This window comes from Erithacus rubecula (assembly GCF_903797595.1).
Source record: "Erithacus rubecula genome assembly, chromosome: 3".
NCBI classification, from domain to species: domain Eukaryota; kingdom Metazoa; phylum Chordata; class Aves; order Passeriformes; family Muscicapidae; genus Erithacus; species Erithacus rubecula.
This window is the reverse complement of record NC_136689.1, coordinates 146,900,527-146,927,633: the sequence shown is the minus strand read 5'-3', so window position 1 is coordinate 146,927,633 and position 27,107 is coordinate 146,900,527. Positions and strand designations below refer to the sequence as shown.

The window sequence follows — 27,107 nt, the reverse complement described above, 5'->3', positions numbered from 1 at the left end:
CGCGGGGCAGGCAGGGGGATGCGGGGTGGTGGGACGCGGGGAAGGACGCAATGGGATACGATGGGATATGATGGGATGTGATGGGATGCAGTGGCACGGGGGGCAGGAGAGCGGGACAGTGGGATGCGGAGTGGGGGGGATGCGGGGGTATGCGGTGGGATGCGAAGCAGTGGGATGCGGGGCAGGAGAACGGTGAGATGGGGGGATGCGGGCAAAAGCGCGGGGGGATGCAAGGGGATGGCAGGGACGAGGGCAGGGGCGCGGGGGGATGCAGGAGGATGGCAGGGATGCGGGCAGGGGCGCGGGGGGATGCGAGGGGATGGGGGGGATGCGGGTGGATGCGGGCAGAGCGCGGGGCGGGCTGCGTTCGCTGCCCCGGGCTGCGGCCGCGGGCGGCGGGGGGCGGTGACGTCACAGAGCCGCTCGCCAGCACAACGTTCCATTGAGCCGAGCGCGTGCTCGGGCGAGCACATGGGCAGCGGGGCCCGCTCCGCTCCGCTCCGCTCCGCGCCCGGCCCGGCCCGGCCCGGCCCGCCGACCCCTGCCCGCAGCCGGCCGCGGTCAGTACCGGGGCCGCAGCGAGGGCGGCCGGGTGCGCGGACAGGAGGTATTTATTTATTTATTCTGCTTTTGCCTTTGCTTTCCCCACCCCCCCGCGTGGTCATCCGAGTCCCCGGCGGGGCGTGCGGGTCGCGGCGCGGTTCAGAGCCCGGACGCGGGGGTAGCGCGGATGGGGGAGGGGAGGGTGCCTTTCGTGTTATTTATTTATCTTTGTTAGAGCGCCGGGTCGCCCGAGGCCTAAAAATACCAACTGCAGGCGGAGACCCGTGGATGGGGAGCAGACGGGGCAGGGGCACCGTGCGACGGCAGAGCCCCGGCCGCGATGGGGCCGGCCGAGGGACCCGCGGCCGTGCGCCCACCCCCCGCCCCGGCTGCCGAGGGGGCGGACGGAGTCGGGGCTGCGTCCGCGGGGTGCGGGACCCCGGCCCGGGGAGGGGACGGGGGCGACCCGCGGTGGGGGCTGGAGGAGCCCTCTGCAACTGCGCGGAAAATGCGCGCAGCGCGCAGGCCGGGGCGCGGAGATGGCCCTGCAGCCCTGTGTGCCTGCCCGGGTACCTGCCCGGGTACCTGCCCTGCTCCCACCCTCCTGTTCTCCCTCTCTGCCTGCTGCTGCCTGTGCGTGCAGGGCCAGTTAAGCTTTAACCCACAACACTCTGCCCCCCTTAGTATGGTCAGCCTGGTCCATAGCTGGGTATCAGAAAGCCGGAGGAATAGTCTGGGAAGATTCTTGGCATGTTCCACGGACCGTTTCTACAGACAAATTTTTAGGCCGTCTTTTCATCAAAAAGTTGTTTGGGGTTTTTGAGTACTTTAATAGGCCTCATTTTATTTTTATACTTGAATAATCCTGATGTGTTTCCATTTGAGAGGGTGAATGCTTTAAGACTTGGATATCAGTCTGCTAAACTGTTGGTTGCTGCATCTGAAAATATCATGCAGAGAAATCCCAGCAGAACCGAGAATTGAATCTGAGTGATGCTGCGGGCCTTCAATGAGATCTTTTTAATCCCATCCTTGTTGACAAGTTTAGACATGTTGTCCTGGCCGCATATCTGGTCAGACACAGTGAGTCGTGAGCCCTTCACGAGTTCCTCTTTATCAATGTTAAAAAAATTGCGTTATTTAAGTCATTGACTTGGAGCAAAAGAGCTTCTTTGAGGGTGTATTAGAATATGTTAGCCATTGCTAAATGCAGAGAACACAACTATGTTACTAAATGTTACAGCTGCGTGAGATGAGAGTGTTTATTTCTTCACTAGAGCAGAAATGCAATCTCACTAATGTCAGTTTCCACCAACTGCAGTCCACTAGTGTGGATTATTTTAAGAGTACTTAAAAACATAGTTGCAAATTAGGAGGATATTAAAAAAATGCAGCTCTGAAATGTGAACATCACTAATAAATAATCATAGTCTGATACTTAATCATGTATCATAAGCATCCAATTTCCTTTTGACTGTGATTTAAAGAAAATATTTAACTGATATGTGTGTTGTCTAAGCACGTGAGGCAGTAAGATGCTCTTTTGTGCTAGGATCTGCATGTCTCCATAAATGCCAGCTCGCAGCCCCGGGAGTTCAAGTCATTTTATATTCAATATGCATAATTTTAGGAATGCACCTCTAACTTTATTCTTTCCCCCTCTCTCTTCCGTCTCCCATAGCATTAATTCAGGAGCATGGCTTGCAGCTATCTTAGGGTTGCTGCAGTTCGGATTGGTCTGGCAGTGCCTCTGCATGTTTAGTTATATTGAGGTAATTAGTGGCACAGGTGCAGTTGGTCAGGCAGTGGGAGCGCCTCGGTGCCTGTTTGGAGTGAAATGTTGGTGTGTGTGGCATCCCCAGGAGAGGGGCTGCCTGCACAGGGACAGCAGGAGCCCTGCAGCTCGCTGCCTGCAGCATCTGGCATCCTCTGCATCTGCTCGCTGATGTCCAGCCCACGTCAGAGCCGCTGCAGTCGCGAAAATCAGGAAGGGCTCAGGCCTGCCACTGCCGAAGAGCCTGTCTGTGCAGAAGGGAATCGTGTTCCAGTTTGTAAATTGGAGTATTGGCTTCCCAGGTGAAAGTGCGTGCTTGGAAAACAGCTTTGGCTGGAGCTGGCAGAGTTCAGAGGTGATGGTGAGTTTGTGTCCTGATGGCAGCTCTGTGTTACGGTGTGCTCTCTTCTCTGTGACTCTGCACAACCAAAGCACAGCTTTTTGTTTCATTGAAGACTTTTATGTTCTAAGATTTGATCTTATGCTTTACTCTTTGCAGCATTTGAACCATATCTTCCTGTTTTTAATCAGAGTGTTTTACAAAGGCAGCTTATGTTTCCTGGCTCTATATATTTAATTCACGTTTTTTTAATGAGAAATTGCTGTCAGGGGAAGCTGATGTGGAGCAAGGCTAGAGGAAAGAAAAGTGTATCTGTACTTTCACGTTCTTGGTGCATCTTGTGTTTGTTTAGCACTTTTCAGCTAAACATGTTCAGTGCATTATTGCAATATCACTTTTTCTACAGGCCTCTTTCTACACACTTTCTCAGTAATTATGCTGGTGCAGCACTACTCAGAATTGCAAGGTCGTGCTTACAAGTGTGACAGCTTAAATAATATTTTATTTGGTCTATGCAGACCACAGTGCTGGAAAACCATGAGATTTTTTTTTTTCTTTTTTTTTTTTTTGGTGACATGGGAAGCATTTCTGCTGCTTGCAGGATTACTGGGGGCTTGTCTTTTGCTTCCAGTAGATGAATTTAGCGAAATGTGGTGTCAGGAACTTGTGCTGCAGTGCACTGCAGTTGTGTGCCAAGCAGTTCAGCAGTGCAGATGGGTCCATCAGAGCCTCAGTGGAGTCTGTGCTCTCAGTGCATCCCTGCTGGGATGATGGGATTGACTCCCTGCCCTCTCAGTGCTGGCCAGGGGGCTGCTGGTGTGCTGTGATGTCCTGCTTTGTGAGCAGAGCTGCAAACTGAGCTAGCAGAAAGGAAAATGCATACCTGGTCAGGAAGCTTTTGCCTTTCTGCAACAAGGTGATACTGATCTTATTTTGAAGTACAGTGTGTTGTTTTCTGTCTCCTCGATGGCTGGTAGCTTTAATTCTGAACATGTGCATGGCTCCTGGTGAAATTTATGAAGAATGAGGAGGGAATAAAAACAGTCCATGTCCTGGACTCATTATCACTGTGTATATACACGTTTTCCCTTGTCACAGCTGCGTCTGCTCCTGAGACTGTCCATCTTCTTATGCAGCAAAGTGCTCAGTGCCCTGGCAAGCAGTCCTGCTGTGTGCCTGCACATGGCATTGTTGTTCCTGGGGGTGCAGTGCTCGTCATTTGCTCACCTTGTGGGTGCAGTTCCATGGAGAACAGCATTTTTTGAGCTTACCAGTATTGCAGTTAAGGAGTGTTCTCAGTTCTTTCTCTCTCTGGCAAGTGACAGAGACTGTTTATAACAGGGCTCGCTGGTGGTATGTTTTTCCCCTGTAGCTTCGAGGGTGACAGAAGCACTGAGATGGCTACCTGGAGCATCAGCTCTCCTGAGCTGAACACTGCAGCTGCTGTGGGACTGGCCAGGTGTTTGGAGTGGTCTGGATGTGTGTGATCTAAAACATCCAGTTGTTTATGATCTGAATGCCTTTTACTGCATGTCTGGATGGTCTCATTCATTATGTGAATTCATGGTATGGATATGAGCAGTGTGGAGCTCTCCTACAAATTGGGGTAGGATTGTGAATACTAGGGATGCACTTGTTGGGTATCACCTAGGTTTTCCTGGCAGGTTTGTCCCACCCCTTCTGATGCCTGTGCTGTCACATCTTCACTGCTGTTGGTATCTTATATTTGTCAGCAGATACTACAATTAAATCTCCCATCACCTCAAAGGAAAAATGATCCATGAATTCCTGCTGATACAGTGCATCCTGCAGGAAGGAGCTCTCAGATGCAGCAGTGACAGGCAGAGCTAGAACCAGTGCCTGGTAAATAATTCAAATCAGAATTTATGGTGAATTAGAAATCATAGGCAGGAGTGATTAGCTGCTAAAACAAGTTGCCAAGAGAAGGGGCAGGTTCTGTCTCTCAGTCATTTCTGCCTCATAACCTGAGTGGGAAGAAGCAGTGGAAGAAGCTTTGTATAGAAATTATGGGGTAGGTTCCTGCAAATCAGCTCATTACCAAGGGTCTGTGCAATAGAGGGGAGGTTTGACCATGCCCCCCATGCTATGAGGTTGTGTTGTGCAGGTGTCAGGAGCCCACCTGTGCTGCTGGGGAGTGGGCTGAGCTGAGCTGCAATGTGTGGGGCACTCAGACAAGGAAGAGCAGCCCAAAGCCCTGGAAGGACTTTGTATTTGCATGGAAGAGTGTCATTGCATGGAGGAATGTCTTTGCCATGAGATATTTTGGGAATCAGCCTTCTGTCACCTCTTGTGTTGTCTCAGTCAGGAATACCCAGTGTCATATTATGTACCTGGCCAAGAGCTGCAGGATTTTAAGAACTTTTGTGGGGAGAGGTTTACATCACTGGGGTTGTCATCTATAAATTGGTGGCTTTTCTAGGCACAGGCACCTCTTCTAGAGGTAAGAATGAATGACACAGAAGCCTAAATAAAGCCTGGAAAGTTCTCCTGTTTTGGGGAGGGAGGTCCCTGCTGCAAGAGCAGTACCCAGAGCTGCAGGCTGTCGTAGAGGCAGGTACAGAACAGAGCTGAGTGGGAAGGCCACATCCCACCATGCAGTGTTGTAAGCAGCTTGTAGAGACCCTCAGCACAATGCAGGTTGTTTTGGGTGCCCTCAGACTTTGAAGCTGCCCAGTGCATGGCATTTAAGGTGGAAAACTCAGGTTTCCTAACCACCCATCATCATCATCATCATCATCATCATCTTCATCATCTTCCCTTTGTCCAGCTGGATGGTCCAGTCTGGTTCTCCCTGTCTTTCTCTGAATGGCTGCTCTGTGCTGCCTGGCTTCCATGAGTGCCTGCTGGTTGGGTGCCTCATCTGTGCTTTAGCTTTACTGTTGGAATGGAGCTCATTAAGGGACATATCAACCTGGTAACACCTTTGGTGTGGATACAGCATCTTGATTCTTTGCTTGGAATTGGTAGAAGCTATCACATTAGTTCCACTGTAAGTTCTTCTGCTTCAGGGGGTTTCTGGAATCATTCCCAAGCAAGCATGGGACAGATTGTCTGCTGCCTGCTTAAGTGCTGAATGCCTGTTGTCTCAGCTGATTTTGTACCTTTCCTGAATTCTCAACAGTTGGATTTAAGAGGTTGTTTGCCTTATTTTTTCCTCCCTGCCAGGAGAAACAAAAACTTCGGATCTTTTCACCAGTACCGTAGGAGTGACATCCTGTGAAGTCCTGTATAGATCTCAGCTGGTGTTGAGAACCTATTGCCAGCAACTTAAAAATGAGAAGAAAAATCCCTTTTAGGAGTATTTTTTTTTAAAAGAAGCAGCAACCTGCAACTCTTGATTAGCACTTGATTTGTATCTTGAGGCCTAGATTTGATTATACTGCAACCATCTCATCTTGAAAATGTTGGCTGAGCAGAATCCCAGCCAAAAGAAAATACATTTCATTGCTTTGCACAATTCCCTGCCCAGGTAGGGAATGAGTTCTGTGAATGCACAAGTGGAAGGGGCATGCTAGCTGTGCAGGTAACGTGGTGCAGGAGGCTGGAGACTCTTACAGCCTCTGTAGGTTTAGGAAAAGTGGCTTTTCCTAGACGTCTTTCAGCCAGGTGCTGTTGCAACTCAGTGTCGGGTCAGGTATCACTGTCCCTGCCTGTGTGCAGCTCTGATGTTTTGGTGTTGTGTGTACTTGTTTATGTGGTAGAAGCACAGTCCTGGGCTCCTGGCTGAGCCTGTGGGATGTGGAGCAATCACAAAAGTCCAGACTGTGTTTGAGCCCTTGACATCTCCCTAACTGGATAAAACAAGAGTTCCTCTCTGCTAATATTTATGTTTGGTATTATTATTATCCTTATCAGTGTAATCATCTATATTATTTTATAAACTCTGTTGTAAACATAATGTTTGTTGTACAGTCATATAGTCATGTTATAGCAGCCTCTAGAAGTGATGTCCCCTAACCCCTTTATGCCTGAGCTAAACCTGTCAGGGATTGTAAATAGGCAGTCACAGCAATCGGTGCCCTGGCCTGTAATTTAACAGAGCAGAAAGCTACCATACATCCTTTTGGAAATATTTAGCAATCTTTCCAGCCCTATTTAAATAATAATGGGTTTAGTTTTGATCCCTCTTCATAAGAGTAGGAAAGTCTGAAATACATTTTCCCAGAAGTTTTCCTGGGAAGCAAAGGCCAAGAGCTTCATGCTGTGGAAAAGGCAACTGGGGTGCTGCTCAGAGGTTTTAGAAGATGTTTGCAGTTTCAATTGATGCATCTTTGGATTTACAGGTATCTCATATCTGGTTTTGGTTCTTCCTAGTTAGCTTTTGGGGGTGAGCAAAGCTTTACACATTTCTTAACTGTTAAAAAGGCTACTGTTAGATCATATAAAAATGCTAACAAAAGTGTGCATGTGTTTGTTGTTACAGAGGAAAATAATCAATCTTGTTTATGAACTGGGAGATTGGATTGGAGACCCAAAAGGGTTCTTCCCACCAGCACATCTCTGTTTTTGTGGTGAATGAGGCAAAACTGAAAAGCTGAGCTTTGGGTCTCCATTTGTGGAAAAAGATGGAAGGAGGCCCATCTTTCCTGAATACACAAAAAGAGTAAATAAATGTGATTAAGATAAGCAGGCTCAGAGAAGAAATTTGTCTTGAAAAGCTTTCCTTATCTTGGGTTGTTAGTAAAAGACCTCTGCATGTTACAAGCATCTTGAAAAGACATTGGAGTTCCCAAATTCCCAGTGATGAGTTATGGGGAGAGTTTGCTGGCTCAATAAGCCATTTTTCTTCTCCTGGTTTCTGCTCTTCTGCTCGACTCTTCCATTTGCAGATGTGTCAGGGCAGCCACTCTATTTTATATGATTGTTCACAGCATAGAGTATTAGAGCTCTAATGTCAGGTGAACCTCAGAGCCTCTTAGAAATGGTTGAGCTCCTGTGCTTGTCATGGTCAGAAACAGCAGTGATGACTTGTGTGAGTTGCTCTTTAAGGGGCAGGTCTGGCAGCTGCAACCAACACAGCCAGACAGAAAGAAAGCTTTTGTAAACTTCTTGCCAAGCAGCTGTGTGTTTCAAGTGCAAATGTTGAAGGTCTGAAATAAGACTTTCCATAGCTCCTGTTTTACTGGGACAGGTAAGGGTAAGTGCAGGCTTTTCTTCTTTCATAGTATGGTTAATGGCCATTCTTCATATGGAATGGAGGAAAGGGAAGGGAAATTTGCAGTGATTTTGTAATTTTAATGATGAGTTTATCAAGTACAATCTACAGGTTACTAGGAACTGATATGGGTATAACTATCTTTGACATAGGCTGTAACCTGTTCAGAGCTCAAGATTTTGCCATTAGCATAATGCACAACATTGTATTTCCTGGAGGTTCAGCCTGTACTCCTCTGTGGGTCCCCACTGTTCCTGCCTTTCTTAGAAATACTGATGACCTGAGAGATTTTTACCAAGTACTTTATTTTGTAGGATATTTTTAATAACTTTTAATGATTATTTTTCTTGTGTGCTTTTGTGAGACAAATTAAATAAATAGGATTTCAATTCTGTTAATTAACACCACCTCATGGATCACAGAGTAGACAATGATCCAACAGCCTTTAGTCACTTGTCCTGATCTACTGAGATTGGGAGACCTTATGCTTGTTCTTGATAACTCACCTTCTTGTAGCAATATTAGCAGTGCTAATGTTCATGGTGCTAAATACCTGTATCTTGCTCTGCTTAGCAAGCCTGGATGCTGAGCAGTAAAAATGTTGTCTCCAGTGTGGCAGAGCAGAAAGACAGTTCAGGTGTGAAATGTGCTGATTTTGTATTATGATGGTATGAGATACCATCAGGGATGGGATCCATGTTCTCTTGAAAATCAGGGCTAAATCTCTTCAAGGCTTCTGTCAGGTGTGACAAAGCCTGTAGACCCATGCAATACTGTTTATAACATTAGTATTTTATTTGAAGATACTCAGGGATTTTGGTGCCTGTCAGAGGCTGCCAAGCTGAGGCTGAGCTCCTGCAGCTGCAGTTTCACTGGAGGCTTGGCCAGCAGAGCAGTTCTGCACAGAGGCTCCTGACATCCTTCCACAGTGGCAGGGCACAATGGCACCAGAAGAACGAGCTTGAAGTCACATGTGAATTCTTTGAAGTGTCTGATACCACAGGAAACATGGTGAGAATTGCCTCCTTCCACCAGCTTGGCACATGGAGCCCCACACTGCCTTGCAGGAGGTGACCTGCTGGGCAGCCCAGGTGGCCACAGTGTGAAGATGATCTGGTTAAACTCTTTGTACCCAGCTGCTGCCAGGGAGCCAGGTTCCTGATTGCTGTTGGCTCTGAGCTCCAGCAGTGCCCAGAAGTGTGGGGAAGGGGTGAAGAGCCTGCTGCTGCCCTGCTGTCCACACCTGGTCACTTGAGTGGGAGGGTTGTGAGTGCTCTTGACTTTCTGTTGGTGATAAACTTTCTTCTGGTGTTTCTCTCATCTCCGATTGTTTAGCAGGTCCAGCACCTCTTCATGGGAAGAGTCCTGGTCTTGTCCTTGACATTTGCTGTGTCTTGTCTTGACAACAGCAGTGACAGAACTTATATAGGGAGCCTGTGAGTGGAGGGAGCACCAGCCCATCCAGGAAGCTGCAGCCCATCTTGGCTGTTTGTGATTCTTTGCTGGCTTCTGTTTGGAAATAGAGATAAAATTTCGAGGTCTTTTGTTATCTTGTTAATGTGCTCCCTGAATTGCCTCAGGTAGCAGGAAGATTGCTTAAAACTTTGTGCCAAAGGCCATAGGAGCTTTCTGCAAGGAAATGAAGCTCTGCTCTCTAAGGGTCCAGTTTTGCATAAATTGTGCAACCTCGAGAGATAAGGATAACCACAAACCTCATAATATTCTGCTCCAAGTTATGTTCAACTGGAGGTCCTTTTCCTAAATATATGGCAATGTTTTGTTTGATGTTTAAAGACAGTTAAGGAACACAGAAGCAGAACAAGACCCTCCACTGCTGGGTTGGAGGAAGGAAGAGAAGGAACATATGTCAGTTCATCAGCTGATACAGTACCCAAAAGATAGTATGGTAATGACTGCAGTGTTTAAACAGCATTGAGAAAAATACCTTTGACTGCAGTTCCAGTTACCTGCAGTGGTTTGAGATTTTTAGGAATACAAAAATAAATTAGGAAATTGCAAGAATAAGGTATAGGCCCAAACATCCTTAGCTCTGCCCTCCCTTTTTTCATCCATTTCAAACTAGGGTTAATTATTAGGAATTTTCTGCAGTCACAACACTGGTTTGTAGCATCTTGTTGCATTAACAGGTCCAAGCAAGCTCTCCTATCTAGCAGATGTGTTACGTGTTAAATTTCCTTTTTTAAACTATTTATCACTGGGGATGGTCTTACAAATTCCAAGTAAATTAATGCAGGACTCTTGGTCCCCATCTGTTTTGTATGTCTCAAAATGTGATATTCAAACAAACCAGCAGTTAGAGAAGAATCTTGAAGTGAAGATCATGGTGGACATTGTAGCAACTTCAGTTAGGGCTTGTTTCTGTGTGGTTTGATGGATGTGGTGGTTCTGATGTGGGCTGCTACTTACTGCTGGTTGTTTCAGTAATGGGGGAGTCTTTACACCATATCCATTAGTGGTTTAAATGGGAGTTCAGAGAGCAGGGAATAGCTGTGTCTTTGCTCCTGCTGTGTTGTGGTTGACCCCTTCCCAGCTTCCTGTCTAAAGCAGGATTCATAGATGTGCCCATCCAGGATTGCCATGTATGGTGAGTTGACAGTCTCCCCTTTGGCATGGCTCCATTCTGGTCAGCCTGCCTTATTTGTTTCTGCTTTCTATCTTTATCTTGGTTTTACCCTAGGTCATTGGGTCTCTGGGACAGGGTCTGACCTTTCTGTTCTATTTTTATGTAACATCCAGCACAGATACGTTTGGTATCTCAAGCTCTCGGTGGTGCTGTATGTAATGCCAATAGCTAACAGTCCTGATACTCCTCCTGGGCATCTGTGGCTGTTTTTGCACACCATGACCATAAACACACTGCTGTAGAGTGAGTTTTCTTCAATAGCTCCTGTGTTGTTTCAGCTCTGAATTGCAGCAAAACTGGCAGCCAGCAGCCAGCTTGGTACAAGAAGTGTTGGGAAAGCATTTCCATGCCAGTGAAAACCATCAGTGCTGACCTGGCTGGTGGTGAAGATAGAGAATCACAGAAACTGTAAAATGGTTTGGGTTGGAAGGGACCTTAAAGATCATGTAGTTCCGACTCCCTTGCCATGTGCAGGGGTACTTTCCACTAGGGCAGTTTGCTTGAAGCCCTTTCCTGTGTGACCTTGAACACTTCTCACCACACTCACAGGAGAGAATTTGCTTTTGTCCAGGGCAGTGTAGATAAAGCATGGCACAGTGTTTCTACTTGTGTTTGTATGAGCATATCTGTATGCAAGTAACATTTCTTGTATTTTATATACATACAAACATATGTGTGAAAGCATAATTGCCTGTGTATCTCTAACTTTGCTTCTTCCTCCTAGTTTCTCTCCGCTTCTTTGTTTCTGTTCCCCTTTGTGTTTGAGTGTTGTGCCTATGGCATTTTTCATAGGCTTGTTTCCCTTTTTTTTTTTCTTACCTTCTTTCCCCTTTCTTTTCTATTCTGGATTTTCATTCTTTACCTTCTTGTCCACATATTTCTCCTCCAGGTTGGTTTATAATTTCTGTTTTGCATGGCTTCTCCTTTCTGTCACCAGAATGGGTTGGCCAAGCACCCTGTTATCTCCTCAGCACGCCCCAAGAGTTGGTGACCTAAGCTGTGCCCTTAATTCTTGGAAAAAAGGAATAAAGGAATTGGAGCTGCTCTCATTTCCCTTCTTTCTAAATTATTCTCGGCCTGAATGTTTTGTTTTGCCTGTTCTGGATTGCAGCTGCTGTGGCTGAGTAGATATTTCTCAGCTCTGATGGTTAGCAGTAAAACTGAGGTTAATGGCTGCAGTTATCCCCTGCACCTCAGGATCAGTGGTTTCCTTCCTTGGTGGGTGCAGTCTGCACTCCAAGCCCAGACTCTGCATTCCTTCTGTTACCTCTTATCTTTCTGCCACTAATTTTAATAGCCTTCTCTGTTGTGCTGCAGGCCCAGGGCTTTTCCACCAGTTTTCAGCTGTTTCTGCCCCATGGGGGACTGAGGCCCTGATCTGTGTTGGTTCTGTGAGGCACTGATGGCAGAGCTTTTGGCTGTGGGAAGAGCTGAACTTTTGGGTTTGTGTGTGTATTGGTGATGGCTGGATTTGAGCAATCCCCACCCCCTAAGAAGATGCCACCCAGGAAGAGCCAGCAGGCAGCATGGTGAGCAAGAGCTGGGGATGCAGTCCTGCACAGCACTTCCCAGTCTGTGCAAGCCAAACTGCCTCTTTGGAGGTTGACTTGTAGACAGTAAAACAGCATTTCGACTGCTTTCGATTATAGAAGCAGAGAGATCTGAGATGGGGAGGGCTTTGATGTTGGTGATCTGCAGACCATGCTCAGTATCACTTGACAGCAGACATTTTATTCTCAGCTGCATCAGCCTTGCAGCGAGCTCATTGGCTGGATGGCTTTGCTTGCACAGATGTTTTCAGATGTTTTGGTTTCCTTCCTCCAAAAAATTCTAGGACTCAGCAATGCGTTTCCCATCCTGGGAAGCCAAGGCTTCTAAGCCGTGGTTTGTGGCATTGGTTATTTTCTGTGCATGGCAATTGCTAATGTGCCCAGCCAGCACTCCCAGGGGTCAGGTTGGGTGAGCTCTGCTGAGCATGGTTTGGGCATGCAGACCTCTGGAGGGGCTTTCCTTCCAATAGGTGGAAAGAGGGTGTTTTTTTTTGTTTCTTGGAAAGATGTAACCCGAGCAGAAAATTTCAAGGGATGTCATCAAGGTGAATAAACAGAAATCATACTCCAGACTGTTCCCTGCATGCAGCTGATGATAATACGTGAGGCTTCTTATGTGAAATGTGAACACTCAGTGTTGTGTTTCATCCAGGATGACACTTCATTTTTTTTTTCATTTCTTTTTCTCGTCTCCAATGCAGACTTTCACAAGTTGTGCAAGTGTCCTGTGCCTCTCACCCCTACCCCTCAGCCCCCTTGGATGAGGGGCTATTTTAGGCCATGCTTATAACCTGATCCTGCTGATCACCCAAGGATCATTTAGTGAGAATTGGTCGGGTGATGTGCTATTTTCAAGACACTCAGGCTCAATCCCATTTCCCTTGCTTGCCCAATTTTTCTTGTTTTTGTTTCTTTTTTTCCCCCTGGTTTAGTTTGGCTCAGGAATAGGCTGTTTATCTTGTGAATTTGGTGCTGTCAGTCCACTGAACACAGTGGTGGCACCTGACCTTCTCTAATAGCTGCAACCTCAGAGTGGGACACTGAGTGACACTGGTTGACTTGGGGGATGCCAAGGATCTTGCCTTGGAAAGCATAAGGAGCAGATCATGGCTGAGAACCTTCAGACAGCTCAGAAAATTGTTTCTACAGCCAGGTCTACCTAATGCTGAGCTCTCCCATTCAGTGCTGAGGCTTACAATGCTACTGGTCCTAAATTTTTGGGCTCAAGTGGGGTAGATGTGCTATACTGGGAGAGATGCTCATGTTGTTCCTAGCTAACATCCTGTCTCTGGCCCTGGTCAAAGGCAGGTACTTCAAAACAATGCAAAACAAAACAAAACAAACTGTGGGTGAAGGTGAAATAGATGGCTGAAAAGTAGCCAGGTCATATGAGCAGTTTTCTACCAAAACATTTCATCTTCATGTTGGCTGGTGCCTGAGTCATGCCTACTCACCAGAGGCTTGGTGATGAGTTGTAGGTGGCAGATCCCAGCTAGTTTACAGCATCTGAACAAATAAATCTTTCCTTTCTTCCTCTCCAGTATCTGTGTGTGGCCTTTGCTACTTTAGTGTCTCTTTTAAGCAGCTTAAAAGTTTTTCTAAGTGAAATATGTTTCTATGCTGCAGGCCAGAGATAAATATAGCTGATGAGTTGAAAGAAGGCCTTAGTATGTGTTATGTTGCCTTACCCAGTATTTTTTTTTCTTTTTGTGGTGATTCTGTGCAAAATGGAAAATCTCCTGAAAGATGTTATTTTTTCTGTTTAAAGAAATTACAGGCCAGAATACCATTCACTCACTGCCTGAAGCTGCATCCAGTAAAGGATTAACCCCCCCACCCCTGTTTTCCAGCCCAGCACCGTGTTTGGAAAGCGAGTGCCTTTGCAGCTGAGCTAGCTCTAATAACAATAATTCCTGTTGAGAAGCACAGAGCAGCCTGTGATTAGCAAAATAATTATTGCAGAGCATATAAATTGAGAGGTGGGGTTTTGACAAGGCAAGACTGCATCCTCCTGGGGCAGCAGTGGACTCCTGTCTTCCTGTTGATGTTCTCCCTGTAAAGTTGGGTGCAGGAACTGTGCAGAGCAAAACATGTTTGTAAAATGATGAGTGCTTTTGAGTTTTTCCAGTAAATTCTGGTGATGAAAGAACAGCCAAAAAACTTGTAAATAAGAGTTTTACACTGTGCTTGGCTCCCTGGGATTTTTTCTTTTTAATTTGGATGCAATTGTTGGATATGATTTCTTTGCTTGCATGGAGGCCAAGCTTTGACTATCTGTTGGCTCTCAAACCTAAAAAATAGCCTAGGAACCCTTCCAGAACTTCTCCTTCATGGGTTCTGGGTCAGTAGGGTAGAGAAAGATGTCTCTATTACAGGAGTCTGCTCTGACATGCATAAAGGTAAGTTTTAGGTTCATAGCTGGTGACTTGTTGCCTTAAAATCTAATCTGTCCTGCTGCCTGGCAGAGAGCAGAGCATTTTACACTTGTCCCTCTGTGCTTGGTCAGCAAGGGCAGAGCTGCACAAAGCAGGTGGGGAGGTGGCACAGGGCACACATGGTGGTTGCCACTGGCCATCATTGGTGCAAAGTTTTGGGGCAAAGCTCCCAAGGCAGGCCCAGAACCAGGGGCTGGAACTGATCTAGGTAAAAAAAAAAAAACAGCAGGTTGGGAGATGCTTCCTAAGGATGGTGGCAGGACAGGCATCCCCAGATAACTAGTCTGTGGATGGACCTCTGCTAGGAGCTGCCCAGCCTATATACCTTCCCTTTTTTGTACCATAATCTGTCTGCAAATAAATATTGTACCAATAGAAACAAGTCTCTTAAAAAAAAAAACAAAAAAAAACAAAAAAAGGGTTTTGGCTAAAATGAATAGGGGTTTATGTCAGTCTAGCTGAAGCCAGATGAATCTCTTCCAGACTGCCTGCCTTAAGTGTTCAAATTGGAATTATCCAAATAGGGCTCGAATCTTCCCCCATGATGCTTGCGACTGTAATAGACAAATAATAGTCATTTTTTCAAAGTGTCTTAGGTTTGTTTTACTTGAGACAAAGCAGGTGGAGTGCATCCTTTGATCCTTCCCATCCTTTGTTTATTGTGATTTTGTATTTTACTTTCCTGTATCTTTTTTGACAATGATCAGAAGGACACGTGTCCATGCATTTATGTGCATGTATGAGTACACTTGCCACACATTCACACACACTTACCTTAAGCTATTTTGCTCTATTATAAAATACATAGCTGCTTTTTCCCCTGTGTCAGAGACAGCTGGTATTGCCTGCATCCAACCAAACAAGCCACTGAATTAATACCACCAGCATGTAAAGTCCAGGAAACCTGGTGAACACTTTTCTAATAAGAGGATATTCTGGCCCTCTTGATAATCAGCCCCCATTGTAAAGTCTTTTTGAGTCAGAGGTTTAAATCTTTCTTCCAGTGGAAAAGATTTTTATGGGCAGCACAAACAGGCATTATATTCTGGGCATTTTTTTAGCATAGCTGCTTAAAATAGCATAGATTCTGAACCCAAGGGAAGAGAGAAAAGTTGAAACAATAGAAATCATGGTCTGGTGGCACAAACCTCTTGCCCCACCCCAGCCCCTGTTAGAAATTTGGCAGAAGCAGCAGGCTGGGTTTCCTTGCCATGAGACAATGAATCACATGCTGGTGGTTGCTCTGGGCAGTTGGATTTCTGTCTCTGCTGGTGGTCACCCTGCTTTCATTTTGAAGATGTCATAATATAGCTTTGGAAGTCAAAACTATGCCAATTTTATGCAGATTTATTTTCCTGCTTCTTGCATCCCTCCTGTATTTGCAGGCAAAAGGCTTTTCTGGAAAATGTGCATTTTGGAAACGTGGTGTCCATGATTTTGGCTTTTGTCACCTTTTCCTTTCCCTTTTTTCATACTGTGAGTAGGACATCCCCAAATGGGCCCAGTTCCTCCCACCAGTCCTGCACAACCAATTAATTACCTTTGTTTTCAGTGGCTGGGGTTGCCAAGGCAGCAGCAGCCCTTGGGATAATGATTTTGTCATTGCAGAGCAAGAGAGTCCACACCTCGGGGAAGGTGTGACTTGTGTGTTGATGAGGTGGCAGATGGCTCAGAGGAGACAGTAGCCAGGTCAAGGTGAGCTGGGACAGCTCTCCTGATTTTCCTGTGCTGTAGAGGGTGCTCCAGGGATGGTGGCTTTTGCCAGCAGCATTGCAGCGATGGAGCTCAAAGCTCTTAAATCTTCTTTGCTCTTCATTCCTGAGCAGTCTGGTGCTGAAAGGTGGCCATGCATCATTTTCTGCTTCCCCTTCTCATCCAGATGCTGATGCTGGTGCTGATGTAGCAGCTGGGTGTGCTCAGATGTGGCATCACCCTTGCACCTGCTGTGCTGCAGGTGATGGATGTGCTGCCTCCAGAGCAGCCTCTTCTTTACCCTTGCAGGTCCTTGGCAGGACCTTCTCCTGCCAGGTGGGAAGGGCTCTGCTCTTATCTGCCCCCAGCTATCTGGGTGCATACCTCTGCTGCAAGCACTTCACCTGAGCAAACAAGAGCAGCACTTTGATTGCTGCTTTATCACACAGGAATGGCAGCTGTGGTGCAAAGAGCTTTTACACCGAGCAGGGGCTCAGACTGGCAGCCCTTGGTCCCAGGTACTTCCTGTATTCTCCTGACCCTGATACTGAAGCATCTTTCCAAAATTAAAATGTGACAGCAATCTTACTGTTTTCCCTAAAACAGTCCCTGAGGATGGAGGAATGGGGAGGTTAGCATCTGGAGCTGGTGCATTTATTATTAATGAGGCCTTTAAATGATTAAACTAATTTTCCTTGCATTATTTAGGGAAATTATGATATTCATCATTAATGGAAAGATGTCTAGGGAAATGTGTGATTCACAGCTGTAAATACCTTCTCTCCTCCTTTTATCACTTGCTGCCTGTCTTCTCCCAGCTCTTGTTTGTCATTTTGGGGTCAATGTTTGTCATTCTGTCAGTACCTCCTGCTGCCTTCCCCCTTGATAAAGGTGACTCGTGGTTGCATAAGGATGAGGTGACTTTTATTCTGAATAAGTGACTTAATTTTCAGTGTCACCAGGACTTACATAAGGGATGTAATAATCTGGATAAGGAAATAAGGTTTAGAAACTCTTAAGTACATTTAAGAGCTCTTTCTAGCAAATGTTATTTGTAGTTGTATTCTTTATATTACTGTCAAGGATAACTGGAAGCATGAACAGCCCTGGCATTAGTTATGCTTATCTCCCCATGATATGATGCAGTATTATAGCTTGGTTTTATTGCAAAGTGAGGCATTGTTAACAGATAAGGTAGTTGTGTCAGAGTAGATTTCTCTCTGCAGAATATGGGAGTTCCTTTGCACTAGTTAGTTTTACTAGATCTTTGCATACAGCAGAAATATTGTTTACAGAGTGTGATTTTAAACATGAAAGTGTAGTTTTAGCTTTTTTGCTGTCCCACAGGACATCAGCATCTATTGGTGAAGCTTGGGTTGACCTCCATAGAGTAAATTCAGTCTTCAAAGGTAGTTGTCTTCATTTATTAATCTAAAAGCTATTTTTTAAATAAGAGGGTATTCAGATGGAATCTCAGTTGCTGATATTCAGTCTTTTGACAGTATGGCTGCCTCATGCAGAGTGGTCCTGAGAGGTGAGGTGGACAGGAGGAATGTGAGGTGCTTCCAGGCTAGGTAGGAGGTGAGAAGCTTAGCTTCACAGGGGTTGGTGGAAAGGTTAAAAACTACACTAGGAGTCAGTGCCTTCCTCTAGAGCAAGCAGAACACAAATAGCCATAAGCAAAAAAAAAAAAAAAAAAAAAAAGGTAAGAGGCTCCACCTCTTTTTCATGCTTCTTCCTGCCTTTATTGATCTTTATTTCTGGTTTTCAGACTTCAGATCATTACTGTAGGAGCCTGGAAAACAGTTCATGCTTTCGTAACTTCTCTCCATACAGCTCTATAAGGAAAAATAATTTCTTTGCTACTTTTTCACTGTGTTTCATTCATGTTTGAGGCAAGATAAGGTAAGAGATGCTTCTCACCTGGCATCTCAAGCTGGAGTGCCCTTACAGTGTCTTTCTGGTGTGAGTGTGGGTAGCACAAGCAGGGACCTCACAGGTGTGTGGCAGCCTGGGGATGCAGTGGTTTTGGAGTGGACCTGCAGGAAGGTCTCTCAGCTTTTTCTGTACTTTGTTTTGCAGTCCTCATCCTTTGGACAGGCTGCTGAACCCCAAAGCAGTTGGTTATGCAGGGCACTGTGGTGGTGCTGGGGGAAGGAGGCCCCACTCCCTGGCTTTCCCTACCAATCCGTTCAAGTCCAAGAACATAAGGATTTATTGTTTTTCTTATTCCACCTAATCTCTGTACAGAGGCTCTGTTTAATATCTTACCCTTGTTTGAAATGTGGAATTCATCTGCTGCTATTATTATTCCAACACAAAGGGGCCACAAAACTCTTTTTGTTCAGCCTATCCTGGATCACTTTGTGCTGGGGATCATGGCTGTGGGATGAGGCTGTCCTGCCTACATCCACTGCAAAATAATATTTTTCCCCTTACTCTTCAGCTACAGATCCTGTTCCTCTAAAAATTGTGAGTAAAGTGGGAGGGTGCACAGGATGCTTTTGGGGGCCTCATTACCTGAGGAATCTTTGATCACGAGTGATGCAGAAAGTGTAGAGGAAATATAGGGTAGTTTTCCTAGCCAGAAACCTCACATATAGCTCCACTGCCTTGTTTCTGATTCCTTCCCAGCAAACTCTAACCCATCCCAGGATTTAAACTGGGTCCATTCCACATGCTTCATTCTTGTTACTTTCTTGTGACTGGCAAATGACTGCCACCTCTCTGAAGCTGCAGCCCTGCACCTCCTGGGAAGCCCTTGGCAGGCAGCTGTCCCCTGTGCCATGGATAACATCCCGTTTATCCCCTCCTGGCTGTGCCTGTGTCACAGCTGGTCACAGGGCTGTGTGCCTATGCCAGTGCTGAGCATCGTCACAGGCACGTGGTCCTGGGGCTCAGCACTGCTTTGGTGGGGAAGGGAGGGAAAAATCCCCTGAATTCTTCACTGCTGACTGCAAAGGGCAATTATTTAATGGGATTTTGGGCAGAGGGAGCCCAAAAAGGTTAGGCTGTTGTGAATCTGGGCCATGAGGCTGCACCGGATGAGTCACGGGGAGAGGAATAAAAAATCTCTGAGTCATAATCCCTAATACTACAGAGCAGATTTGCTCTGGGGTGTTTTTGTGATCCTGTGTGCTGACTAATGTGCAGAGAAACAGTGAGAGCCCTTTCTCTGATCTTTCACCCATGAAGAATGCAGCCCCTGTCCCCCTCCCTGCCTCCATGACATACCCAAGCCTGGAGTCCCACTGCTCCCCAGGCAGCTGAGCACCACTCACCCTCCTCAAAACCCCCCAAATGCCAGTGGCAGCAGGGTGGGCTCTGGTACTTTCCCAGCTGGGGGATGTGCCAGGGCAGGACCATGTGCCAGCAGCTGTTTGTGCCCCTGCTGCCCTGCCAGCGTTGGCAGCAGGGGAACAACCTTGAAACGCCCCATCTTGCAGTGGGCACCTGCTCTTTGAGAATCTCAGAGTGATTTATGGAGGGGATTCAGCATGCTGGCTGCCACCCAGCACCTACAGCTCAGTGATAAAAATATGCTGAAGTGAACTAGCTGCCATCTCCCTGGAGATATCCTTACAACCTAGCTGAGCCTGAGACACCAAGAAATTTGAAAACTATGTGTTTTGGGAGGACATGACAATTTTGCCATTTTATTCTGTCAACCAGCTCTCACTATACTTTTGGATTCAGATGGCACCATGATTCCTCCTATCTTAATTTTGATTAGTTGTCCCCAAAAGACATGTATAAAGTCAATACTCATTTAATAAAAGATACCTGCCCCTAGCCCTTTTCCTGGGGTCAGGGATAGAGTATTAAACCAATTCCCTGGTGTTGTCAGCAGTGGCAGCAGAATTAAAAAGCATCAGATATCAAACATCCCCAAAAAATGTGTTTGAGAGGCTGCAGGGGGCAGGTTGTGGGTGACAGAGTGGTTCCCCCTAAGAAAGGGCAGTTTCCTCCTTGGGAGCCAAGTTTAGGCTGTCTTGTTATTCTAACTGATTTAGTTACTTTCCTGAATGTGGTAACTGATTGACATTTTTTATTTTACATTACCAATATGAACTGCTGGTTTTGATTCTGTATGATTTTAAAAATACTTTTTGTTATTTTCTTTCTTCTAAAGAGTGTAAGATTGAAAACTGGATGCACACCTGTACTTGCTAATGCACAGAAAAGTGGTGTGAGAGATTTGTAATTTCAGTGAGCAAAATTATCTGTTGGAATACAAGGCTGTTCTTTTTCCTTAGAATGTCCTTAATCAATTTTTCATTTTCACAGGTATTGGTGATGGGGTAAGTGCTCTTCCCCAGAGAAGAGCTGGTAGCATCCTCATCCAGGAGTGGCAGCTCAGACTCCTAGTGCTGGATCTGAGTTCCACTTCCCTTGGGTTTAATACACCTTAAACTGCTCAGATAGAGCAACAGTCTGCACTGTGTAGTTCCTACATTGTTTTCTTTGGGTTTTATTCCTCCTCTGTAAGGTTGTATTTTGCTTCTCTGATAGTATTTGCAGCCTCTCTGCAGGATGAGAGTAGGCAGCATTTTGGAGGGCAGTGCATGACTGAGTGATGCAGATGCCACTTATGAGAGGTTATATTATCCACTCCCCTGTTGCTGGGTACAGCCCTTCTGCTGTGCAGCCCAAAGCAGGGAGAAAAAAATTTCTTCAGCAGAAAGAAAAAGCTTTTTTTCTGTTTTTTTCTTCCCCACTGCCTGCTTAGTACTCTTTCCAAATTGATTGCATTTGTTCAGCAGAGCTACAGAGGTTGTGGCTCTGGGTGTATTCTGAACTTTATTTTAATTTATTTTTCATCATTTCACAGGCTCCTGGGACATGTTAAGTATGGGACAAGCCAAGGCAAACATGAAATGCTTGTCTTTAGAAAGGACCTAGTATGCCTTTGGGTGTGAGGATAGGGAATTTACAAGTCTCTGGATATAGTTTTCTTCTGTTATGCTTATGAGTTTTAAGGGGGAAAGGAAGTCTATGTATATTAAAATGAAATTTTTATTTTTTAAATACTACAGTGTTTCTGTATATGCAGATTCTTTACTGACTAGATATTTAATTCTTTATCTTTTTTGGCCACATTACCTGTAGTGATGCAGATGTTGGAGTAAGTGCTCTTACACTGCTATGCTGACCTGGAATGCAGACAGACATTTTCCAAATCAAGTCCTGCACTCTGACATAGGCTCACACCCCCAGCCTGCCTGGTTGCTGCCTTGGGTTGCAGCCTCAGCACGGCTTGCCTGCTGTGACCTGTGATGCTGTGATGGTAGCAACCCTGCCTTATGGGCAGGCAGGGAGGGTGATAATGTTTTAAATAAATATCCATCCAGCTGAGCCTGGTCAGGGGTCTGAAATGAGAAGTGGATTCCCTTTGCAAACATCCCCATCCTTTATGCAAAATCTAAATGAAATGGAGATGCTAATTAAATTCATGCACTCCTGGCATGTAGAAGGCCAAAGACGAGTGTGTTAAAGCAGGTGACACAATCCCAACAGCTTTAGTGGAGGGGGGGCATATCACTGCTGCTAGGCTTTGATAGAATGAGGGCAAACCTCTCTAAGATGCTGATGTTTCTGCTTTGTCTTATATTTGCATATATCCCTGTGCTTTTGCAGGGCTCCTCACTTGCAAGTTACCAAACACTGAGTAATCCTCAGCACTTTGGAGCTGTCATTGGCTGTAGGTGGGTGGGAGGGTCATGCTGGATGAGATTTTGTTGGAGGTGGAGCTTCTCCAAGAGGTTGGACCACCTCCACCTGGGACAGCCCAGCCATGCATAGCAAGACCTGTCTAAACTCAGACTCCAGAGTAAATTTGGGTGCTGTCTGAGTCTGGATTAAAAGCAGAACTCCTGGTTATTCCTGACCAGCTGCAGCTGGAATATTCTAGGGGATATATCCTGTGGTTTGTTGTGCTGGGGTGGTTTGATGTTTGTCTCCAGCTGGTTGCCCCTGAGCCTCCTGCAGGCTGGAGCACCTGTGCTCAGGTTTTCCCCTATGTGCTCAGTGCCAACGAGACATTTCAGCTTGGGTGGAGGCGGTGGTGCAGCTGTGCCTGTGTACAGACAGGCTTTTCCATTTTGAAGGCAAAAGTGGGGTCCTAAATTTTCTGTGGAGCCTATGGGACCCCTCAGCATGGAGAGACCTCCCTGCCTTGCAGGGAGCTGAGGGTGCCCTGGCTGATACAAACCCACTGGTCTCACAAGCAGCCTTGCAGCTCCCGAGTCCAGCCCCACGTTAGAAGGCACTGGAATACCAGAAATGAATCCACTGGCGTATCCTGGTAGCTGCCTCAGAGCCACTGGGGATGTCCAGGAGGAAATGGTGTCACATGTTGGCAAAGCAGCAGCAGCATTTACTGGCTTAGCTGAGGTCTGGACATTGAAAATCTGCAGCTGAAAGGCTGAACTATGAATCTTGGACTTGAAAGTAATTTTTATCTAAACACAGGGATCTGAAAGCTGGAAACCTATCAAAGGTACAGGCAAAGTATCTGAGTACCTTTGAAAACAAATGGCTTAGAAGAACACTGTGCAATAATCTCCAAAGACAGCCCAAAAATGCTGGAAGTATTTAGGGAATAAGAAACCCGAGTGTCTGATGTAGCAGAGGGAATTCAGAGCAGTGGGATGGAGATGTACGGGGAGGTGTAGGGACAGCATCTCTCTGTAGACATTAAGAAGATACTGAATTTATTGCAGCATGCAACTGGAGGCCTTTCAGGAGTGGACAGGGGCCATGGAGCCTTGCTTGTGGTGACTGAAATAACAAAAATCAGTGGAAAGTTCTGGGAGTTGTCCTTGGAGGAGTGGGGTTGTAATGCTGTATGGATCATGAACGTCTCTTCCTTAGCCTCATGAGCTGCCAAGGCATATAATCTCATTAACAAATTTATCAAGCTGCATCTTAAGACTGATTGGGCTGCCTGCCCTGTGACTGCTGAAAGGCATCCAGAGCTTGGCATGGCCAGGGACCTTGGTGCTGCAGCCTGAAGTCATTCATAGCCAGCTGATGCTCATTTGTTCTTGTGTCAGTGTTGTCCTTTAGCTTAAATCCCTGTTCCCATGATGCAGACAGCATACCTCATACCTTTACATACCCACTGAGCTGTGCAGGTCTGACACAGGCAGCTCACTCTATCCTCTCATCTAAGGAGGATTTGTCATTCCCCTCCTGCTTCTGACAGCTAGGTTCTCTACCAGGCTGTGTTCAAACACATCCTTCTTGGACGTGGGCTCCCAGGAGGGGCTGTAGCATCTCTGAGCCAAGGTCTCCTGCTGCTGCTGGTGCAGCCTGACATCTTTAGGTCTCTCAGAAATACTTTATCCTCCAGCTGCCAGCAGATCCTCACTTCCCTTGAAACCCTGCCATGCTGACGTCCCCAGTTCACCTGCACTCACCTGCAGAGGGAGGTGGAGTTTCTAGTGAGACCTGTCTTAGCTAAAATCAGCCTTCACCCAGCTCTGGTACTAAGCCCCAAGCTTGGTGGCTGTGGGAAAGGCAGTACTTAAAAGGACCAGCAATGAAAGTTGTTTATTTTTCATGATTATGTCTTCTTTAGCAGGATTGTTTGGCAATGTCACGGAATCCTAGAATGGTTTGGGTTGGAAGGGACCTGTGTAGGTCCTCCTGTAGAGTCTGCTGCCCTTGCTGTGGGCAGAGACATCTTCAACTCTATCAAGTTGCTGAAAGCCCCATGCAGCCTGGCCTTGAATGTTTCCAGGGATGGGAACATCCATAATTTCTCTGGGCAACCTTTTCCTGTGCTTCAACATTTTCTGGGGAACCTGTTCCAGTGTTAAGCATCTTCAATTCAAAACACTTCTTCCTTTAGTCTATATCAACCCTCTTTCAAAAGGTTAATACCGTTGCCCTTTGGCCTGTCACAACAGGCCCTGCAAAAAAGTTTGTCCCCACAAGGACCCATATACGGTATAAAAACCCAATACCTGTTACAAAAAGTACATGTAATGCAGTAGCTTATTTATGGTTGTACTTTTGTCAGTGATGACTAAGAAGATACAGTTGTAATTCTATGATGGTTTTGTTCATAACAGTTTCTTCTCCTAAGCTGAAATTTTTGCTTCAAATTTTCTGCAGATTTTGAGTGCTTCAGTTCTTTGTTTAAACTACTTGTGTCATTTTGAATGGGGGTCCCAGGGGCTGGAGTTAAACACCAAAGCTTTTAGGCAGTGTCCTGGTTCACTTGGCTTTCCAGGGTGCTCCTCTATTAACTGTGGGTTTATTGCAGCTCCAGCTACTCATGCACTCAAGTCAGGATTAGACCCTGCTGTGGAGGGTCAGAGAAGCTTTTTGCAGTGGTGCAGTTTGCAGTAAGCATTATTCTGCCATAGACAAGGGGTTTTCTGTCCAGTTGTACTGATGGTGATTATTTTGAGCTATTCTGGCTGCCCCTGAGCATTGAGCTGTCAGTGCAGAGCAGATGCTGATGGGGGTCCTTGCTTGCTGTGCTTCATTTCATCTGTGTGGAAGGAAGAAAAAAGGGAAAAGCCAGCAAAGCAAAAGCAGAATTTCTGCTGCAGCTGTTTGAAACAGTGAATGAACCGTGATTTGTTTTTGTGGGTGTTTGTTTAATTTTTCCCCTCATTTCTTCACCCAACTGTTTTATCTCTCAGTCTTGGAGCTGGGAATGTCCATTCTCAAGACGTGGTGCCTTGCCCTGAATCCAGACACCCCACCACCCCATTGGCTAGAGTGGTGGGGAAAAAGCACAAGAATAGAGATTATTTAAAAATATGTCTATGTATCTATCTGGGTTGGTTTGAGCAGTGTCCTTGTGGAGGCTGTGGCAGGTGATGTCCCAGTGATGCAACCCCCGTGGTAGATGTTGTCATCTGTGTCAGCTGCTTGCCCTGCGAGCCATGGGTGCCAGAAAGGGAGCTGTGTCAGCTTCTCAGCTGCTACCAGTCAAAGCTGAGGAATTAGTTTAAACTGTTGATTTAATTAAGCTGAAGAACACCAAATAGTTTGTGCATGCCAGTAGTGGGTGCCAGCAGGAGTGTCCTCTCGCTGCTGCCAGCTGCACGGGTCTGCTCTCCAGAACATGAGAGCCGGATGCTGACTAGCAGTGGTGGTTGAGTTCCATCCCCGCTGGTGATTTTTGTGTCGTCATGTTTAAAAAAACATCCCTTTCACTGGGAGGCTCATCACATGGTCTTTGGAGGGTTCACATTCCTCAGAGTTATTCCCGGTGCCTTTAGATAGGCAGAGCTGTGATCTTTAGGTATTGTGCCTAATATGCCTCAGGCCATCCGGATGAAAAGGACTGCCTTAGTGCAAAGGAACCACTTAAAATAGTGTACAATAAACTATCACAGCCTTGTGGCTGCTGCTCGAGGGCTTGGATTTAGGAGGCAGTTTCACAGAGGTCCCTTTCTTAGGACATGTGGAGAAGGACAGTGGCAGGAAATGTGGACATTAAGGCAGTTGAGGATCACAGATTCTCTCATCCCCCAGTATCCACAAATGGAACTATTTGTAGCCCTTCATTAAGGTTGGGAGAGAACAGACTCCTTTCATCTTCCCAATCCCTTCAATGATTTTGCACGGTTGTGAGTGTTCATGAGAAGATAGGGAGGTTGGATGCCCTCATATCATCTTGGGTGCATTGATTCACATCTCTACTGATGGAACTGCTTCAGTTCAAGGAAAATCAGCAATTTCCCTTGGTTTCAGGTCATTACTAGTGGTGTTTCTGGTACATGAACTGCATGGGGCAGCATGTGGCAGCTGTGCATGTTTCCTAAAGCAGCTGAGAGTGGTTCAACCTCCTCAAATGAAGTGTGCTCAGAGTTGATGCAGACACTTAGCTTTTGCTTGCAATTAGCTGTTTGCATCCAACTGGAGTAGCCAGGTGGACTGAGGTTGGCACCTGTGAGAAAATGCTGCCTTGAGAGGGTGAGTTCTTACCCAGATTTGCCCCGTGTCAGTGAGAATAGCATTCACCATTTAAATGGGCTTTGTTAGCTCAGGGCCAGAACTTTGGTGTCACTCTGGAAAGAGCAGGCTGGCTTTGGCAGGTTTGGATATGGACATGATGCATTTCCTGGTGGTAGGTGGTGGGAAACCCCACGTCTGCTGTGAAAAGAACACTCTTTCCTTGGAAAAGTATTTACTGAGATAGCGATGATGGACAAGTCTCTCATGGTAAACGTGACTTCACAGATGGTGTTTTCAGCCTCATGGAAAAGCTAGAAAAGGTATCTGACACAGGTCTGCAGGTTTGAAGGTAATGCGGTCTAAAAATAAATATTAAGAATTGTTCTTGATCTTGGGCCAGGTTGTTTCAAGATCAAAATCAAGGCCAAGGCCTAAACTTCAGTTTAGGTTTTCAGGTCATTTTTATTGGCTTTGTTAATTCATGCTGCTTTATGAGGTAGGAGAAAATGGTAATATATAGAAAGATCTTGCCACTTTCTTCCTGAAAACATATTCATGAGGAGTTCGGACTTTTCTGCCAGATACAACAGTCTGCTTTGATATACCAGTTTATATTTTGTCAAAAAACTAGTTTTTGGTGCTTTTTGTGTAATCAAGAGTCTCGTGACATTGTTTTGATGTGGTGACATATATAATGTATATATAGTATGTGGGTGACTAAAGGGTTGTAGGAAGACAAAGGGTTGTTAAAAGATAGATAGCAAAGTAAATAAATAAATTAAAAATTGTCATTAATCTGCACCTAGATAGACAGACCAAAAATGTAGCAAATGAATAGCTGGAATAATTTCTTCCTGGGTTTTCTGACATCTTAATGGCTAGCTCCAGTGCTTCTGATAGCTTGGAATTCCATCCTACTGGATGGCAGAGCTGCAGTGAGCACATCATCTGGAGCCAGCTGGCCCTGGGGAGGATGTACAAGGGACCAGAACCTGGCTATGATGACCTGCACAGCCTGATCCAGCACAGGAG

The 27,107-nt window shown here is 45.9% G+C and overlaps 1 long non-coding RNA gene across 2 annotated transcripts; it reads left to right on the top strand.

The window, feature by feature from the left end:
* Positions 1-500: 500 nt before the first annotated feature.
* Positions 501-27,107, top strand: LOC306799428. 2 transcript variants are annotated; one of them, XR_013773595.1, is made up of 3 exons: positions 501-607; positions 4,394-4,520; positions 26,976-27,107. It is a non-coding gene; the product is annotated as an uncharacterized lncRNA (long non-coding RNA). The 2 variants fall into 2 exon arrangements; XR_013773596.1 differs by having other exon boundaries at positions 4,391-4,520.